Here is a 22,369-nt window from a genome sequence, read left to right on the forward strand (position 1 = left end):
ACTTTAAGCAACAACGGTTTTCAGGACGGCTCCGCTACGCGGAAGTACGGCGGCTATGACGCAATCGCCGTAGCGAAGCAAACAGCGACGGGTTCCCATCCATTTTTGGTTCCCATGGTGACGCACATGGTCCCATGGTGCAGCATGTGTCAAACACATGCTGCACGTCAGCTAACTTGCCGATATTGCTTAATTCTTACATGGGCTGGACATGATCAGCAGTGGAAAGAGGAAGGTGCTGCATGGAGCACATAAACTGTGTTATTCTAAAACCGTTTTAATAAACATGGTTAATATGACATGTGGGATTTGTGTTATTTCTTAATTCAGCACATTACACAGCATAAGAGAGGTGATGGAGCAATCAGTGTAAATGTATGACAGCTATAATTTCAATAAACATGGTTATGACATGGAGTTGTAGACACTACATGTAAGTGTGGGTTCTGCCGTAGTAGAAAGGGCTTCGACGGCAAGCAGGTTTATGTATCGAGCACTGATCCATTTCCGGTTTCCCTTAACCGTCCCACCTCAGACCTCAGTCCCACCTCGGTCTGCTAAAGAGGACGAGTTGGGGCCTGGGGGTAAATGTGTCAAGTCACGTGACCATTGGCTTTCTTGTGCTACGAATATGAAATTATAGCTACCTTAACAGTTCCTGCGTGATATAAATCACGTTTTGATTATTTCCCTAGTGAGAAGTAATTTGATGCCTTCCATATACTTTCTGGAAATGCATAATGAACGGCGCTGATTTACGTCGTTGTCTGTATGCATGTGTTAAAGAAATCTGTCGGTGAGTACTTTTAAACAGTACTCAGTTAAACACAATAATGAGACAGACACAATTCAGAGTTTCAGAGTATTGGAATAGTATGTATTCGAATACGGAGTCACGGCTTTCTTAGTTTAGCAGTCTGTGCTCTTGCCCCTGGATTTATCGCTGCATTTGGCAGCAGGTTAAAATCCTGCTCATGGCAAACTTTTATTTCATAATGTTCTTTTGTATATTGTGTATGGACACAAGCTACATTTTAGACGGTATCATTATTGTATATTATATAAAAAATAGCAGACCTACAAGCTCAAAATATTGAGAACCACTGATACAGAAACATGAGGTTTTTCATTTTCACCTTTTTTCACAAATAGCAGACCTACAAGCTCGAAATATTGAGAACCACTTATACAGAAACATGAGGTTTTTCATTTTCAACATTTTTCTAAAATAGCAGACCTACAAGTTCGTAGTGCCGCGCTACGAGCTTGTAGATCTGCTCTCCTCTCCTCTTCTCTCTCTCCTTTCCAAAAACTGTGAAGACACAAAACAGACCTTTAAAATATTTGCACCGAGAGCAGATTAAAAAAATTGGAAGAAAGAGAACCGATATATTAATTAATATTAGATGCATGCATACAGACAACGACGTAAATCAGCGCAGTTCATGAATTTCCAGAAAGTATATGGAAGGCATCAAATTAATTCTCACTAGGGAAATAATCAAAACGGGATTTATAACGCAGGAACTATTAAGGTAGCTATAATTTCATATTCGTAGCACAAGAAAGCCAGTGGTCACGTGACTTGACACATTTACCCCCAGGCTCCAACTCGTCCTCTTTAGCAGACCGGGAACGTCTGAGGTGGGACGGTTAAGGGTAACTGACAGTCCTGCATAAAGTGACGAGTTAGGGGTGAGAACCTGTTGCAACTACATAATATATTCATACTCGTAGAAGTGACTTCCCTACCCTGTAGGTCCAGTTACTAGCTCACCCTATAGGTCCAGTATTAACTCACCCTGTAGGTCCAGGTACTAACTCACCCTGTAGGTCCAGTTACTAACTCACCCTGTAGGTCCAGTTACTAACTCACCCTGTAGGTCCAGTTACTAACTCAGGCTGTAGGTCCAGTTACCAACTCACCCTGCAGGTCCAGTTACCAACTCACCCTGCAGGTCCACTTACCAACTCACCCTGTAGGTCCAGTTACTAACTCACCCTGTAGGACCACTTACTAACTCACCCTGTACGTCCAGAGTCAGGACCAGCGCCAGGTGTCCCCTCTGGTCTCGGAGCTCGTAGCGACCCGAGTCGGCCGCCCGGAGGTCGTTGACGGCCAGTCTCAGCGTTGGCCTGCGTCGTCCCTCGTCCGTCCTCTGGTACAGCCGGCCTGCAAACTGCTGCCCCTCCCCCTCCCTCAGCACAACGCCCGCCCTCATCAGCAGCAGCACCGACGCCACCGTCTGGTCAGGAGGAGGAGGAGGAGGAGCTACGGACGGCGAGAAGCTCAGGTCGAACAGAGCCGGGTCCATCCCGAACCGGATGTGGAAGTCCTCGCCCACCGCGGTGTCGTTGATGTACTGGTGCTGCTCTGTGGGGGGGGGGGGGGGGGGAGAGAAAGAGAGAGAGGGAGAGGGAGAGGGAGAGGGAGAGGGAGAGGGAGAGAGAGAGAGAGAGAGAGAGAGAGATTGTACATATATAAAACAGTGCCACTTTAGGTCACCCAGCAGTAATGCAGCTGTTCGTACTCGTAGACAGACAGACAGACAGACAGACAGTATTGGTAATCCTTACCTGTGACAGTGATCTTGTTCCTCATGATGAACTTGTGGTATTGGTTCCTGAAGGTGTAATATCCGCTGTCCTCCTGGGTGAGTCCCTCCATCCTCCACTGGTCGTTCTCCATGGTTCTGCTGCCTTGCTCACTGGCCAGGGGGGGGCTGCCGGTGCGACGCCACAGGACACAGGACTCCTCCGGACGTCCCAGAGGAGTGAACTCCAAGGTGTGGGAGTGGGTGTGGCCAGGAAGAGACAAGTCGTAGTTCGCTCCATATTCCCGTATAATTCCACTGGAACACTCTGAAACGCACACACACACACACACACACACACACACACACACACACACACATGCACGTGCACACACGCGCAAGCAAGCAGTCACACACACATAAATGCAGGAGACTAAAATAAAAAACTGAATTTACTTGACAATGGATGAGCCATGCCTTTGGATCAACAGACAAAACTGTTGAAATGATGTGGTCAGAATGTAAGTCTGTTTTTAGAGAGGGGTGCTAGCCAGTGTTGATTTTGTCGACTAAAACTAAGACGAAAAATGTTCGTCGACTACCTTTTTCCACTGACGAAAACTAAATGGAAACTAAATGAAAACTAAGCTATGATGACTAAAACTAAGACTAAATATACTGACAATTTCATCAACAAATAAAAAAACTAGACTAAAATGCTAGGAAGGGGACTATAGTCGACAAGAGACAGTATAAGTAATTTTACACTTTGCATGCTGAAAACTGCGACGCGTTGTGAGCTTGTAGATCTGCTATTTTCAGCAAATGTAAAATCAGTCATTACGACGGCATCAAGGCCGGCCAAAATACAGTTTAGTCAACTAAATCACCTCTAGATTTAGTCGACTAAAATCTTATGACTTATGTAGTATACTAAAACTAGACTAACACTAAAGAATCCCGGGTGACTAAAATGTGACTAAAACTAAATTAAACTATTCAAGAGACTATGACTAAAACTAAAATCAAAATTTGACGCCAAAAACAACACTGGCGCTAGCCCCTCCTATATTCAGCTATTAGTGTAGATGTCTGTCCCACATAATTAACATTAAATTGATGACGTGCAATGATAAGAGTGCCGCTCACTTCACACGGGTGTGATTTTTGTATTTACATGAAGTCTAAGCTAGAACATGATGTAGGGGTCAGTCTCAGTCTGGACAGAATTGGATTATTTTGTTTCTCAACTGATTCTGACAGGACATTAGGTCTACTAGGGGCGGTGGTGGCTCAGGGGTAGAGTGCCTGGATGGCAACCGTAAGGTTGCCAGTTCGAACCCGGGCTCCCCCAGAGTTACTGTCGAAGTGTCCTTGAGCAAGACACTGAACCCCTAATTGCTCCCGATGTGCTAGTTGGTGCCTTGCATGGTTTCCGCTGCCATCGGTGTATGAATGTGTGTGTGAATGGGTGAATGTAATGCACAATCTCTGTAAAGCGCCTTGGATAAAGGCACTATATAAATGCACCATTTAACAACAGGCGTCAGTCAAACATCGCCTCTCTATCTCACTCACTCACTGCCTTGCTCTCTACCACAATGTTAAGTTACACCTATATTTTATGTATGTATTATAACTATAGGTTTTCAGGATTCTGAAGTCTGAAGCCCAAGGAGTCTTTTTCGTGCAACATTAATGCTTGGAATGGATTGAGAATCCTGAAAAAACCCTAGTTTGACATGACACATGCTACTTAAAGCATAATGAAATTGAGAAAATATTGGCTTATAGGTTATCAATAAAGCCATCTTGGATTAAGTCACATTTAGGGTATTAGCAGTGAGCAGATCATGCAGGATATATTTTTTATCCTGCTGGATAGTAGACCTAATGTCCTGTCAGAATCAGTAAATAATCCAATTGCACTTAATGGTGGTTTCACAGAACCGTGGACCATCTCTTACAGTAGTTAGAACATAACATACATAAATGATGAAAACAGCACTGGAACAGACAGGGTGTAAATGTCATGCAGTCTCACCTAAAGAGCATTGGACATTATCATTATGCCAGAGAAAAATATAACTTTAATGAATTGAACGAGGTGGACCTCTCTTGTAAAGAGGTAACTCTGTCATTTCTCAACCGTTTTGGATGGGGGTGGGCTCGTTGGAATTGTGTCGCCCCCCTGGGGGCGTCTTTGGGGGTCTCAAGGGTCGGGGACCCCTTGGGACCCCCCGGGACCCCCAAATGGTAACTCTGTCTTTTCTCAACCGTTTTGGACGGGGGTGGGCTCGTTGGAATCGTGTCGCCCCCCTGGGGGCGTCTTTGGGGGTCTCAAGGTTCGGGGACTCCTGGGGACCTGTGCCGCCCCCTGGTTCGGTGACCACCCCATGGTAAGGACGAATATGCATTCAACAGGGTACTGTAGATGTGCGCAATAAGGATGTTTCACATCATAATAAGTTTTACAAGCACATTTGTATGTATACCGACAGACCGTCGAGGTTCACAGCGACAACCACAAACGGGTCTTCACTCTTCATCATACACTTAAATATAAATCCCAAGACCTATGTACACCCACGCCAAAAAATCACACCTGCATATCATACTATAATTAACCGAATTTCTGTGTGTCAGCGTGTGTGTGTGTGTCTGTCTGTCAGAAACACTGCCGTAACTCCTTACTGTCTGCACCAATCACTCCCAGGCATTGACCATATGAATATGGAGGGCGTAACGAAGCCCTTTTTTTGATTTGACACATTAATGATTATTAATGAATTGATTAGTCAATTACAAACGCACCCGGGCGCAGTACCCTTCATGGCCACAAGGGGGGGGGGGGGGGCAAATATCTCACAACGGGTAAGGACTAGTACAAATACACACGATTCCATCAAGCCCACCCCCGTCAAAAACGTTTGAGAAATGACAGTTACCATTTGGGGGTCCCCAGGGGTCCCCGAACCTTGAGACCCCAAAGACGCCCCCAGGGGGGCGACACGATTCCAACGAGCCCACCTCCGTCTAAAACGGTTGAGAAATGACAGTTTGGATTGCATTCTGCCCTCCCTCCTTGTAGGTCTGCTATTTTTCAACAGCTAAAGTATAACATAATGCTTAAAACACCAAAAGGAGTTCCCGTCATGAATGGGATGAAACAGTCTCACCTAAAACCCTTAGGATCAGGACAGTGCTGAGTGAGGAAGGGTCGCCGCAGAAAGATCTCAACTAAAACTAGGGATGGAGCTTGTTGTTTTTTATTGATAACGATCACCTTATCGATCAGGCTTAACGAGCCGGGTTCTATCTGCACTATCGAGCATTTTCTATTATTTTGTGGAAAGACCGGAGATGACAATAGCCTACATTCGGAAGAGAACCAGTATCTTTTACTAGGGCCTACTAGATGGAAGGCAATGTGTTAACTGGTTAATAAGTGAACCGTCACTTTTAAGGCGTAATTTTGTTTGGTTGGCAGGTATCAATACATTCTGACTGAAATGTTCGTGCCAACATGGATTACATTTATTTCTTGATCGCCTCGTCTTGATTGTTTGAACATCAAGTCATGGGCCGCTATGCTCCATAACAGTCTTGATATGCCCAAAGCTTATTGATAACGGGTGCTCAATAAGCTTGTTATCAGATTTTTTCCGGGTATCGGTTATCGAGCTCCATCCCTACCTAAAAGCCCTAGGTTCAGGACAGTGCTGAGGGCGGAGGGATCGTCCCAGAAAGAACTCACCTAAAACCCCTAGGTTCAGGACAGTGAGGACTCACGTCACTCACCTAAAACCTCTAGGTTCAGGATAGAGAGGACTCACCTAAAACCTCTAGGATCAGGACAGAAAGAACTCACCTAAAACCTCTAGGTTCAGGACAGTGAGGACTCACCTAAAACCTCTAGGTTCAGGACAGAGAGGACTCACCTAAAACCTCTAGGATCAGGACAGAAATAACTCACCTAAAACCTCTAGGTTCAGGACAGTGAGGACTCACCTAAAACCTGCTGGGAGTGGAGGGGACTCACCTAAAACCTATAGGTTCAGGGCAGTGCTGAGAGCGGAGGGGACTCACCTAAAACCTCTAGGTTCAGGACAGTGCAGGGAGCGGAGGGGACTCACCTAAAACCTCTAGGTTCAGGACAGTGCTGTAGGCGGAGGGGACTCACCTAAAACCTCTAGGTTCAGGACAGTGCTGTAGGCGGAGGGGACTCACCTAAAACCTCTAGGTTCAGGACAGTGCTGAGAGCGGAGGGGACTCACCTAAAACCTCTAGGTTCAGGACAGTGCTGGGAGCGGAGGGGACTCACCTAAAACCTCTAGGTTCAGGACAGTGCTGTAGGCGGACGGGACTCACCTAAAACCTCTAGGTTCAGGACAGTGCTGGGAGCGGAGGGAACTCACCTAAAACCTCTAGGTTCAGGACAGTGAGGACTCACCTAAAACCTCTAGGTTCAGGACAGTGCTGAGAGCGGAGGGGACTCACCTAAAACCTCTAGGTTCAGGACAGTGCTGTAGGCGGAGGGGACTCACCTAAAACCTCTAGGTTCAGGACAGTGAGGACTCACCTAAAACCTCTAGGTTCAGGACAGTGCAGGGAGCGGAGGGAACTCACCTAAAACCTCTAGGTTCAGGACAGTGAGGACTCACCTAAAACCTCTAGGTTCAGGACAGTGCTGAGAGCGGAGGGGACTCACCTAAAACCTCTAGGTTCAGGACAGTGCTGTAGGCGGAGGGGACTCACCTAAAACCTCTAGGTTCAGGACAGTGCTGAGAGCGGAGGGGACTCACCTAAAACCTCTAGGTTCAGGACAGTGCTGGGAGCGGAGGGAACTCACCTAAAACCTCTAGATTCAGGACAGTGCTGAGAGCGGAGGGGACTCACCTAAAACCTCTAGATTCAGGACAGTGCTGAGAGCGGAGGGGACTCACCTAAAACCTCTATGTTCAGGACAGTGCTGAGAGCAGAGGGGTCGTCCCCGGCAGAGAAGGAACCCGTATCATTGTCCGTCGCCTCCATCACAGAGAATGTGTAAGGTGACATCTCATAGTGCGGGTCCAACGACTGCAGACGTTGACACGGATTGTTCAGCATTTAGTCAGAGATGAGATGCAAAAAAAAAAAGAAAGGGTTAACCACACCCCTTAAGGCAAAACCACACCCCTCGGCGGAGTGGCCCCCAAAAGGTACCTCCAAGCCAGTGACATCCATGTATAGGTAGGCCTACCTCCCTGGAAGGAACGAAATGCACTGTCGTAATCAATTCTGAAGACTCAGGCCTCATACACACGTGAAGAACAAAATGCTCCGTGGTCTGCCTGTGTTTGACGGCCGCCTCAATGCTTTTTCAATAGGAGTCACATGGTTTGATCAAGCATTTTTGTTTGATGGCTGTGTTCTGCCCATCAAACAAAAATATTTGGTCGAACCGTGTGACTGGAAATTGCATTGGAAAAGCATTATGGCGGCCATTAAAGACAAGACACAGAACATGTTTTTGTTTCTGCTGTCAAATGAAATAAAATAAACTTGAAATAGACACTCATGCTTTCTAAGATGTGATTTGTGGCCCTAGAGATGAATACAAAATTCAATATCAACATCTTAATTATTGTCCAATACTTCGATACGGAGGGGGGTGAAATTATGACAGGCATTTGCTGCCGACAAAATATGTCAAAACACACTTTGTGCTTGAAATAGACACTTGTGCTTTCTAATGTGTGATTTGGGGTGCTATAAGATTCATACCAAATTAATATCAACATCTTAATACTGTCCAATACTTAGATAGGGAGGGGGTTAAATTATGATAGTGGAAGTGGTGCCGTGCATCCAGGGACCCCCCAGAAGCATCCAGGGACCCCCCAGAAGCATCCAGGGACCCCCCAGAAGCAAGGATTTTAGTTAAAAAGGTTTGCTCTCAAAGATTTGTGAAAAACAGCAGATCTCGCTCGTAGATTGTAGTTTTTTTTTTCAATAGCTAAAGTATGACATAATGCTTAAAACGCCAAAAGGGGTTCCCGTCCTTTAATGTGGTTCCAACCAGGGCCTCTGAAACATGTCCACAACAGTGTTGTTTTCGTCGACTAAAACTAAGACGAAACATGTTCTTCGACTACCTTTTTCCAACTGACAAAAACTGAATGGAAAATAAATTTAAACTAAGCCATGATGACTAAAACTAAGACTAAATGTATTGACAATTTCGTCAACAAATAAAAACTAGACTACATGTTAGGAAGGGACTAGTGGACAAGAGATCCAGTTTAGTCATTTTACACTTGGTTGCATGATGAAAATAGCCGATCTACAATATCACAACATGTCGCAGTGCGACGTGTTGTGAGCTTGTAGATCGGCTATTTTTAAGCTTGTAAGTCTCGACTAAAATCCTATGATATTTAGTCAACTAAAACTATACTAACACTAAGACATTCCAGGTGACTTGAATGTGATTGAAACTAAATGAAAACTATTCAACTAAGAGACTATGGCAAAGTTTGCTGCTTCACAACATGCACACAACTCCATGCATCTCCTCCTTCAAAACTGCCCTCAAAGGGCACCTACGGACAGATTCTAAACTGGCCCCGTAGAATCTGAATCCCCACCACCCACCCCTTCCCCCTCACTGTATATGTTTCTTTTCCCTTTTTTACCTCCTCTATGATGATTTCTTGTTTTGACAATATAGTTGTATATATTCGTACGTCTCTAAATGTTATGATGAATTGAAAATGGTGGGCCCTCTTGTAAACAAGTGTAATGCTTTATGGTGTCGTCCACTCACAGTTAACAGTTTTTTGTATTGAGTTGTGCTTGGAATGTACTGTGATTCTGCAAACTGTCAAGCAATCAATCAATCAATAATCAATCAATCAATCAAACTCTTACTCACCTTCTTGTTTTGGATAACTTGTATCCGCTGGCTGCCCGGCGCGTCTGAGGTGAAGTACAGGTTCTTGGGGTTCCCGAGGTCCGAGCAGTAAATGGTGAAATCATAACCATAGCATACCGTTTTGGACAGCGGCTGTGACGCTGAGCCTGAGACAAAAGGACAAAAGGACAGAGACAACAATTAAGGCTATATTAATCATTGGAAGTAGCTGAACATCAAAGAGGTTTGTTGGGGATGAGAGATTTTGGGCTCCATTTTCGTCACCGCTAAACCCCTTATCCCTAAACTTCATTGTCTTTTTTTCCTATTTTGCAAAACATTTTTGAATAGTTAAAATGGCCAGTCTACAAGCTCACAACATGTCAATGTAGATTGGCTAGTTGAACTTCCAAATAGTAAAAAAGGCAAAAAGGTTTAGGGATAAGGCGTTTAGCGGTGACGAAAATGGAGCCCCTAGTCTGCAAAGAAAGATGTCGAGTCCCTGGAGAGGTTTTTACATGAACCGATTCCATGCCGTTGCCATAGACTAGAGGGAATGTGCATGCTGGATGTATTATTTATTTTCTTATAGTTTATCCCACGATTTTGGAGGGAGGGCAGAATCCAATGATACCGGCCTGCCTGCCGTTTTGGATAGGCCGGCCGGTCGCCGGGAGGCCGGCCAGTCCGTGGATGGGCCGGGCCATCCACGGACCTCTACACAGCCTCTACAGTCTGCCTCCCAAAGACCAGCCGGCCTATCTCACCGGCCGGCAGGAATCGGTTCATGTAAAAACCTCTCCAGGGACTGGACATCTTTCTTTGCGGACTAGGGGCTCCATTTTCGTCACCGCTAAACGCCTTATCCCTAAACTTTTTTGCCTTTTTTTTTTACTATTTGGAAAATAGGTCCGTGGATGGGCCGGCCGGTCCGTGGATGGGCCAGGCGGTCCGTGGAAGGGCCGGCCGGTCCGTGAAAAGACCGGGCCGGTCCGTGAAAAGGACGGGCCGGTCCGTACAAAGGCCGGCCGGTCTGTGAAAAGGCCGGTCCGGTTCGTGGATGGCCCGGTCAGGCCGGCTGGATGGGCCGGCCGTCAGTCGGCCATTTCTCAACCGTTTTGGACCGCTACTCACGTTAGCCGGTTAGCTAGCTGTGTTGTTAGCACAACACTGGATCGCCCATCTTAGATCACCGTCGCCATAATAATCCATTCTATCAATTTCTTTCAATCGCCTGTATCTCCTATTCCTTGTCCCCGATGGTATTTTTGGTCAAAACAACGTTTCTTTGACAGCACAGAGCCGACGATGTGGAGCCCACGAGAGCACCGGTCTGGATTCATATTATAAACAAGACCTGTCCAGCTCCGTGTAGACTCCTAGGTTATGTCTACCGGTTAGTGGACCGGAAATGCGGCTTTTCAAGAGCTCAAATTTGTTTTAACGCACCCCTCACCAACCTTAATCCAGTCGTTTTAACGCACCCCTTACCAACCTTAATCCGGTCGTTTTAACGCACCCGTCACCAACCTTAATCCGGTCGTTTTAACGCACCCCTGATCAACCTTAATCCGGTCATTTAACGGACCCCTCACCAACCTTAATCCGGTCGTTTTAACGCACCCCTCACCAACCTTAATCCGGTCGTTTTAACGCACCCCTTCACCAACCTTAATCCGGTCGTTTTAACGCACCCCTCACCAACCTTAATCCGGTCGTTTTAACGCACCCCTCACCAACCTTAATCCGGTCGTTTTAACGCACCCCTCACCAACCTTAATCCGGTCGTTTTAACGCACCCCTCACCAACCTTAATCCGGTCGTTTTAACACACCCCTCACCAACCTTAATCCGGTCGTTTTAACGCACCCCTCACCAACCTTAATCTGGTCGTTTTAACGCACCCCTGACCAACCTTAATCTGGTCGTTTTAACGCACCCCTCACTCTAGACTGTGTACCAACACTCCATATCTGTAGTTCTAGTCTCACTCTAGGCTGTGTACCAACACTCCATATCTGTAGTTCTAGTCTCACTCTAGGCTGTGTACCAACACGCGGACGATTCATTTCCTTAGTGCGAACTTGGATAAATGTTTTATAAAGTCACAAACATGGTACTTTGTCCCATTTTGGGGTGCATGCTTTTGGTTAGACATACTATTGGTCCGATATCTCAAACCCTCACCCAAACCTCCCACGGGGCAGCACACCTAAACCTAACCTTAACCCTCTCCCAACCCTTAACGCACCCCTCACCAACCTTAATCCGGTCGTTTTAACACACCCCTCACCAACCTTAATCGGGTCGTTTTAACGCACCCCTCACCAACCTTAATGCGGTTGTCTTAACGCACCCCTCACCAACCTTAATCGGGTCGTTTTAACGCACCCCTCACCAACCTTAATGCGGTTGTCTTAACGCACCCCTCACCAACCTTAATCGGGTCGTTTTAACACACCCCTCACCAACCTTAATCAGGTCGTTTTAACGCACCCTTCACCAACCTTAATCCGGTCGATTTAACGCACCCCTCACCAACCTTTATCCGGTCGTTTTAACCAGGGGGGCAGTCAGACAGATATTTCGTGAAGCCACTAAGGAAATCGGGACTTCCTGAAAGTTCATATAATGGCCTGTTGTGGCGCTGTCATTGGGCCCAAAAAACCCCATAGCTCCATAGAGGCCCATGTATTTGGGCCCAACTTCAACTAGACTGTATTACCTTAATAAACATGGTCATGAACACTTTCTGCTTCCAGTCACTAGTTTAAAGTCTCATTTCTCATGTCATAATATTCTTTTTGGAAAATTATGGTCCCATTTATTAAAGACATGACCATAAAGTTGCATATGTTCTGAGGGACGTGGCTCGAGTCAAAATAAAAACCAACGGAGAAGAAGGGGGGAAGTCCCGCCTCGTTGTCTGGGCCAGCTGGGCCCAAACGGAGCCAGCCAATGGCCAGCTGGGCCCAAACGGATCTAGAAATATGGCAACTTACAGTTCAAGGACTGACAGGCTTCATTTTATGCCCATATTAGACCCGGAGAACGCTTTGTCCATATTTTTTACAGTCTATGGTTTTAACGCACCCCTCACCAACCTTAATCCGGTCGTTTTAACGCACCCCTCACCAAACTTAATCCGGGCGTTTTAACGCACCCCTCACTCTAGACTGTGTACCAACACTCCATATCTGTAGTTCTAGTCTCACTCTAGGCTGTGTACCAACACTCCATATCTGTAGTTCTAGTCTCACTCTAGGCTGTGTACCAACACTCCATATCTGTAGTTCTAGTCTCACTCTAGGCTGTGTACCAACACGCGGACGATTCATTTCCTTATCCTTGGATAAATGTTTTATAAGGTCCCAAACATGGTACTTTGTCCCATTTTGGGGTGCATTCTCTTTCTTTTGGTTAGACATACCATTGGTCCGATATCTCAAATCCTCCCCCTAACCCTAACCTCCCACGGGGCAGCACACCTAAACCTAACCTTAACCCTCTCCCAACCCTTAACGCACCCCTCACCAACCTTAATCTGGTCGTTGTGGTTGTCATTAGATGTAGGCTACTCACCACGCAGCTCCAGCATCAGAGAGGAGAGGAGCAGAGAGGTCACACTGAGCCACAGAAACACCTTCATGCTGATGTCTGAAGAAACCTTCAGCTCACTGTCTGCTGAAGATGTAGATACCTTCACTGTCTGCCTTCAGCTCACCGCCTGCTCTGTATCTGTGCCTGTGGAAGCTCCACAGATACCTTCACCCATGCACCGTCTGCTAAAACTGCACAGATCCAGTCCTTGCACCCACAGCACTCTGACAGTATCCTATAAAACCATCGCCCCTCCGAATTCCCGCCCACGAGGCAGGCAGGCATGCACGCACACAATAAAGCGTTGTGCTTAGTCAGCAGTCTAGCAGGTGGTGCATGAGGAGCTTGTCACACACACACAAACACACACACACACGCACCCTCACACACGCACCCTCACACACACACACACACACACACACACACACACACACACACACACACACACTCTGCAGGGGAGGATATGTTTACAGTCCAACTGAGAGCCTCGCTGTGCACACAGCTGTTATCATTAATTAACTATTCACTAGTAGGAATAAACACACCATAGGGGAGGTTTAAGGGATTTATTGACAGTGAAGAAATGGAGAGATGAAGGAGAGATGAATTAATGCAGATGTGTAGGTTCCAGGGGGGGGGGGGGGGGGAGGGGTCGCCGACCCTGGTGTCTTTGGGGAGGAGGTCGAATGGCACTCGTCGTGTGGCTTTCGTCATAAGGCGTTCGTCTTACCGTAAAACGAACGAGGTAGGCGAGGTGGCTGGGAGGGGATGGGGGGGGCAGGGGTGGGGTGAGGGGACAATGGTGGGAGCCATTGCAGGACTAGCTGTAAGAAGAGAGAAGGAGTGGGGACGGGAGAGAACAGAGGGGGGGTGGGCGGGGCCAAAGCATGGGGAGTACAAGCTTAGTACGAGCAATTGTACATGCATGCACTCGAGCTGAGTACATGCTGAGTACATGCTTTGGTAGTATAGCAGTCTGTGTTCTTGCCCCTGGATTTATTGCTGCATGTGGCAGCAGGTTCAAATCCCACTCATGGCAAACACTTATTTGAACTTATAATGTTCTTTTGTATATTGTGTATGGACACAATCTACATTTTAGACAGTATCATTATTGTAAATCATATACAAAAATAGCAGACCTACAAGCTCGAAATATTGAGAGGCACTGATACAGAAACGTGAGGTTTTTCATTTTCAACATGTTTCAAAAATAGCAGACCTACAAGCTTGTAGTGCCGCGCTACGAGCTTGTAGATCTTCTCTTCTCTTCTCTTCTCTTCTCTTCTCTTCTCTTCTCTTCTCTTCTCTTCTCTTCTCTTCTCTTCTCTTCTCTTCTCTCCAGAAACTGTGAAGACACAAAACAGACCTTTAACACTAGCATGTCGTCACCTTATTAAACTAATTGCCTAAGTCATTTTTTCAAGATTTTCAGGAAACTGTGCCAAATGTAGAATATATTATATTTCTTTATTATTTAAATTCCAAAAAATATGAAAAAATATGACTATTGACATACAAATAAAGGTGTATGTCAATCATATAACATGTAAGGATAAAATGACTTAGGCCAATATCTGAACATGCCATTTTAACTTAAATTATAAACGTTATTTAGGCCAAATTACTTCTGCAGTAAGTGACTTAGGCAAAATGTTTTATTCCAATTATTTTTAATAGATCATGGTTTAGGGTCAGCCACAGAGTGTTTAAAATAACATCAGAGAACAAAGACATTTGACACTGAAGGGGAGTGAATGGGAGTGAATGGGAGTGAATTTGGAGTGAATGGGAGTGAATTTGGAGTGAGTGGGACTGAATGGGAGGTACTGTTACTATGGGACTGAATGGGAGTGAATGGGAGTGAATGGTACTGAATGAGACTGAATGGGAGTGAATGGGAGGTACTGTTACTATGGGACTGATACTATGGGACTGAATGGGACTGAATGGGACTGATTGGGACTGAATGGGAGTGAATGGGAGGTACTGTTACTATGGGAGTGAATGGGACTGAATGGGAGTGACAGTCCCTTAGTAACAGTACCTCCCATTCACTCCCTCACTCCCATTCACTCCCATTCACTCCCTTTCACTCTGAATGGGAGTGAATGGGAGTGACAGTCCCATAGTACCAGTACCTACCATTAACTCCCATTCACTCCCTTTCACTCTGAATGGGAGTGAATGGGAGTGACAGTCCCTTAGTAACAGTACCTCCCATTCACTCCCATTCACTCCCCCATTCACTCCCATTCACTTTTATTCACTCCAATTCAGTCACATAGTAACAGTACACCCCATTTAGTCCCATTCAGTCCCATTCACTCCCATCGTGTCAGTCCCATAGTAACAGTACCTCCCATTAAGTCACATTCCCTCCCATTCACTCCCATTCAGTCCCATTCACTCCCATAGTATCAGTCTCATAGTAACAATACCTCCCATTCACTCCCATGCACTCCCATAGTATCAGTCCCATAGTAACAGTACCTCCCTTTCACTCCCATTCAGTCCCATTCAGTCCCATAGTATCAGTAACTTCCATTCACTCCCATAGTATCAGTCCCATAGTAACAGTACCTCCCTTTCACTCCCATTCAGTCTTATTCAGTCCCATTCAGTCCCATAGTATCAGTCCCATGAACAGTACCTCCCTTTCAATCCCATTCAGTCCCATTCACTCCCATTCTATCAGTCCCATAGTAACAGTACCTCCCATTCAGTCCCATAGTATCAGTCCCATAGTAACAGTACCTCCCTTTCACTCCCAATCAGTCCCATTCTATCAGTCCCATAGTAACAGTACTTCCCATTCAGTCCCATTCACTCCCATTTTGAAAGGTGTGTTAAAATGGCCTAAGTCACATTTTATTATGACTTAGGCAAAATAATATGGCCTAAGTCTCCCTCTTGACATAGGCCATTGTTTTAATAGGGTGTAACAGGAAGGCCTTTTACATTAGGGCTCGGGCGATTTTACCAGAGGTGCCCAGCATCACCAGGTGGTGATTTAGGCCAAAAAAAGGCAAAAAATGACTTAGGCAATTCGTTTAATAAGGTGACGATGTCTGAAATAAAATCACTACTAATAAGACTGCTAAGGGTCAAGATGACCGTGTTTTTCGTGCAATTCCATTGGCTACTATCTCCCTGCATCTCTTCACACCTCTCCCCCCGCGGCGGGGGGGTTGACGACTTTACCATTGTCTTGTAAATGTCACATTCGGCGGCAGTGTGTTGCACACGGAACGGAAGACATGTAGTTCATGACTGAGGCAGTGAGGCTACTGCTGCTTATTATCACAACATAGTGAGTTATATCATGATTTCAACCTAAATGGCATATTGGCATAATATATCAACAAGGAGAGGATGATAAAAAAAGATTAGCCTGATGAGTCGACCGTCTTGATCCAAGGCTGTTTCAAACATGGTCATCACTCATCAGGCTAATCTTTTTAACGTTATTTACACTTAGCAAGAGTGGCGCATTAGGCCAACATTACATGGGTTAGTTCAGTGTTTCTCAACCTATGTACCGCGGCACTTTACTGTGCCTTTGATATGTCCAGGTGTGCCGCCTGATTTGTCAGAAAGTAACACTAAGTTAGTGTCACTTTCTGTCAAAATCAGGCGGCACACTAACCCTATTGTTGCGTTGTCACACGTCTAACCATTAGACGTGCGATAACAACAACACGGAACAATAGAGTAGACTAACGACGCTCAGCCATTGAAATGTTAATGCTTAGATGCATGCAGAAGACGCTACATTTCGCTCCCTCCCGAAAGACTGGAGCGCGCAGAGCGCATATGCACGTAGACAGCAGACACATACAGTCCTACATGTCCCCCGACCCAAACACTGAGGAGGTAAAGTAAACGTGACGTTGTTGTGATTAAACATAATGTGCCACGAAAAATAGCTGTCCATAGATGTCCAAACATGATCGCCTCGTTCGGCCAACAAAATATATCTCCCTCCCTCGACAGAAGCGCAGTGATGCCTGATTTATTCTTCGTCGTACACGTGTTATGCTTGCATGCTGAAAATGGCTGATCGACAAGCTCACAACGATCAGCTATTTTTAGCACGTGGCAATATGCAGGCTGTGAGAACTGAGACCCTTCACAATAAAAGCATGCCGCTTTCACAAGATGGCCCATAATAAAGACAAGGAAAAGGATTAAGAATTAGGTGGCATTTCACATTGCATATGAGCTATTTTCTTCTCCAAAATGTATTTAAAAATATATATATGTAACGGGTATAAGAAATACTCTGGTTATTGTAGTGAAATTCCTGCTAAGATATGTGTGTATAGGTTATCCTCCTGCGTGAGTGGTTGTTTAGCGCCCCCTACTGGTAGTCTATAAAGGTGACCGGAAACGGAAGTTCCCCACAGTCTGACTAGCTCTCTGCTGTGGTAAGTGTAATTGTCCGGAGCTGCTCTGAAAAAAGTATTATAAAGTACACTAAAAAGCTAACGTGAGACTTGTTGTATAATACACAGTCATGTAACAGCATTGGAGATGCTGTCCCAGTGTATTTTCGTTTTGTGTTTGTTGCTCACGTTGGTAGTACTATTTATTTTGATACTGAATACCATGTTATCTTCCTTATAGACGTCAATATCAGCGGAGGAGCTAAACACTTATGTTCTGTGTCTGAAACCACTCATTTGCAGGTAAATGTTGTTGCACTACGTTCTGTATTAAGTCAGATATGTTTACAAGTTCATATTGTATTGTGTACCGCGGATGCCATTTTAGAACGATCGCGCCTAAAAGTGGTGCTGGCTGTATTTACTGTGTACCACCAGAGGGTGCTGTTATGCAGATTATTAATTTCGTTTGGTCTACCGTCATGTATCACTATATTTTCTATTTAATTTCTATATAAAAACGATGTTGTAGGTTAAAAGCTTAAGTTAAAAACAGTTTGTATTTGAATTCATTATAAAGCATTAATGTTAAAACCACTATACGATCACATGTTAAGAAGAATACTGTTGTAAAAGACATCTGAATGCATTTAATGTAAAATGTAAAGTATTATTAAGATGTTCTGTATTACACACAGTCTGACTAGCTCTCTGCTGTGACGTCAATATCAGCGGAGGAGCTAAACACTTATGTTCTGTGTCTGAAACCACTCATTTGCAGAGCTACTTCAGTAAAGAGCCTCAACATCCAACCCAGTGCCTCTCTGTGTGTGTCTTTCATGACGGGACGGGTACACAACCGTCACATTGGTGCCATGACCCGTGACTTCAATCAAGTTCAGCGAACCGGTGACCGTCCTGTCTGCTGCTTCATGAAGACATCAGTTCACAGTATTTGTGGGTTCACAGTTGACACGGTAGCATTGCAGTGAAAAGTATTACTGTACACTGTACAGTGTGTCACAGTGACACGGAGGACTTTATGTCCCACACCAGTGACGCGTCACATAAGCCACTGATTTGTTTTTGTCATTTTTATTTTATTTACCATTTTTTTCTATTGATGATTTCACATTCCATGGTGGAATACTGTATTGGATTTTGAACATCCATAATTGTGTCAAACAATTTTGAACAATGTTTACTCAGGGTAACCACCTTCGGTTTGGCACACCCATTAGTGTTGGTAGAGGCAGGGGTATACGTGCTCCTATTCCCTTTTCTGTTGATAGTCCTACTCCAGGTGGTGTTATGCCCTCATTAGAGGCAGTTTCTAGTGTCAGGGTCCGTGATGCAGCTGACCATCACACCAGCACACCTACACCTCATGTCACATCTACGCCACATCCTACTAGTACCAGTTCTGAGTGTGTAAGTGACCAGATGAGGACTGTTATCCAGGAGATAGGACGTCAGTTAGGTGACAGCATCATGTCACGCATACAGCCTCACAACACAGTGGCTCCCAGTTCTACAGCCACGCAACATGTAGCGAGCACATTGAGTCAGTCCAGTCATGTGTCAGATTTATCTCAGGTCCAGGTTGTCACACAGAGAAAGGTTAAGGAACCGCCTTGTTTTGTAGGCAATGAGTCAGGCTCAGTCACATTGCATGACTGGGAAGAGCAGATGAGAACATTCATAAAGAAGAGCAATGTTAGGGTTGCAGAGCAGGCTGAGGAAATCCTTATGCATTTGAGGGGAAAGGCTAAGGATGTAGTTAGGTTTGGTATTAGAAATAGCAACATTGACATTACTGCTCACCCTGACATGATTTATGTTCTCCTCAGAAAGCACTTTAGTTCTACTAGGTACTCTGCTGTCCCTTTAGCTGACTTTTACTCGACTTTGCCCAAAGACCAGGAAGACCCCTATGACTACTGGCTGAGACTAAACAGAGCAGCTGACCTCGCCACTGACTGCCTGAGAGAGCAGGGCAAAACGCTTGACAACCCTGAAGTGGAGGTGACTCGCATGTTTATTAGGAACTGTCCCTGTAAAGACCTAGCCCTGACTTTCAGATCCAAAACTATCGACAGGTGGTCAGCGTGCGAAGTCTTGGAGGTGCTGAACGAATATCACGCTGAAATGGGCTGCAAAGCAACTTCCCCAGTGCATCCTGTGAAGAAGGTGGACATTGCCGTGCACAGAGCAGAGGTGAGCCATAGCCCAGTCCCTACCCACAGCAGTCAGGAGCCACCTCAGGCACAGAGCCCACAGTATGTCCCCCTAGCAGACGTGATGTCCATGTTGGAGAAGGTTCTGCTGCGTGGAGCGTCTGACCAGTCACAAGTGAGGAGGCGAGCTCCACCCAGACGTCCTACAGACAGTGCAGACAGGATTGACGGTTTCACTGACAAGCCGTGCATTATCTGCAAAAACGACGATCACAGTGCTTTCTCTCATTGCAGAGAAAATAGACTTTGTTTCAAGTGCCATGCTCCAGGCCATTCACGCAACGACTGTCCAGCCAAAAGGGCTGTCCCGGAGCATCAGGGAAACTGACTAGTCTGCACACAGGGGAGGACAGTGCAGATGAACCCAGTAGGCCTCCCACCAGTAATGAGACACCCGACATGCAAGATAGAGAGTCCCTCTACGAGTTGTACAGCAGTACATTGCCCCCGTCCAAGAAACTGATCTTTCAGGGATCCCAGAGAATAGCAGAGACTGACAGCCTGTTCTACACGCCTGTGTCTGTGAAGAATGGCCCCACTCTCAAAGCACTGTTAGACAGCGGATCGATGGCCTGTACGATAAGTGAGTCCTCTGTTGAGTCCCTGCTACAGCAATGCCCTGACATGATAGGAGACACAGCTAATGGTTATGTCATTATAGGCTGCGGTGGACACCGCGTTTCCCCCAAAGACATGTATGACCTTGATGTCACAGTTTACGGATGCAGAATGATCATTCCGTCGATGGTTGTTCCAGGCCAGACAGAACAGATGATCCTTGGCAGCAACGCCATCAAGCACATTCTAACCCAACTAAAGAGCACTGATGGCTACTGGAAACTAGTTTCCTCGCCCAACAATGGTCAGACTGATGACCACTGCCAATTCCTGTCACTGATTTCCAACACAGAGCGATGGAGAGGTGATTGCATTCCGGATAAGGTGGGAACAGTGAAAGTCAAGAGTTGTGTGACACTGAAACCACAGAGTGAGCACCTTGTCTGGGGCAAGTTACCTGAGTCAGCAGTGATGTCGGCAGGAAGTACAGTGATCGTTGAGCCGACGCAGTCTAAAGCCAGACCCAAACAGATCCTTGTTGGGAGAGTTGTCACTCCTCTTTGGGGAGATCGATGGGTGCCTGTTAAGATCATCAACCCTACAGACCGAGCTGTGGTGCTGAGAAGGAACGCCAAGATAGCAGATGTTTCTCCCTGTATTGCAGTTGAAGACCTGCCAAAGGCAGACGAGGTCAAGTGTAATGTGCAGAGTGTGCAGAGCGAAGACGTACAGCCGAGGTCAGAAGAGGACATGGTGCGTGCACTGGAGGCTCTGGGTCTGCAAGACATTGACCTGAAGTCATGTGAAGTGTCGCTGCAGTGGAAAGACAAGCTCCTTAACATCATCGAGCAGTACGAGTCAATCTTCTCCCGACACAAGATGGACTGTGGAGAGGCTAAGGAGTTTGTGCATCGCATCCACCTTGTCGACGACAAGCCGTTTCGTCTACCCTACAGACGCATACCACCGAGCCAGTATGAGAAACTGAGGACGACACTGAATGACATGGAAGAGAGAGGCATTATTCAGAAGTCTAACAGCGAGTATGCATCTGCACTCGTTCTGGTATGGAAACCGAATGGAGACCTCAGAGTCTGCACTGACTTCAGGTGGCTTAACGCAAGAACTGTGAAGGATGCCTACCCACTGCCGCATCAAGCCGATGCTCTGGCCGCACTCGGTGGAAACGCTTTCTTCTCCACGATGGACCTGACATCAGGCTTTTATAATGTCCCCATGCACCCTGACGACAAGAAGTATACAGCATTCTCATCGCCCTTTGGACTTCATGAATACAACCGTCTCCCTCAAGGCCTATGTAACAGTCCAGCCACGTTCATGAGGATGATGATGTCCATATTTGGTGATGAGAATTTCACAAGTCTATTGTGTTACCTAGATGATTTGATGGTCTTTGCGCCTACAGAGGAAGCTGCACTCCGACGCCTGCAGATGGTGTTTGCCCGCCTCAAAGAGCACAACCTTAAACTCGCACCCAAGAAGTGCTTCTTCTTCAGAAGGACCGTGAAGTTTCTTGGGCATGTCATCAGTGAAGATGGTGTTCGGACAGACCCTGGGAAAGTGAGAGCCATAAATGACGTCCAAGTCACCGACCTCATGGAGCCCGATGGGAGAACACCTTGCCCTAGTAAAATCAGATCGTACCTAGGCATGGTGATGTACTATCAAAGTTTCATCGAAGCATGTTCTGTGAAGGCGAAACCGCTGTTCAAGCTCACAGCTGAACCTGGTGCTCAGCACAAGCACAAGAGAGGTCGCAAACCTGTCAAGAAAGGAGGTCATGTGAAGCTGACGCCTGCTGATTGGACCGACGCATGTCAGAACGCTTTTGAGACACTGAAGCACGACCTCATGACAAGTGTCACTCTAGCCCACCCAGATTTCAATGCCCCGTTCATTCTAGCCGTCGACGCGTCCTTTGATGGGATTGGAGCTGTCCTGTCGCAACTGCCGCCTGGTGGAAAAGTAGCCAGACCGGTCGCCTTTGCGAGTAGAACCCTCTCACGCTCCCAGCTGAACTACCCTGCACACCGGCTTGAATTCCTTGCCTTGAAATGGGCAGTATGTGACAAGTTCAGCCATTGGTTGAAAGGCAGACACTTCACCATATGGACTGACAATAACCCCTTGACATAC

The sequence above is a fragment of the Protomyctophum parallelum genome (assembly GCF_964188405.1).
Source record: "Protomyctophum parallelum genome assembly, chromosome: 21".
NCBI lineage: Eukaryota > Metazoa > Chordata > Actinopteri > Myctophiformes > Myctophidae > Protomyctophum > Protomyctophum parallelum.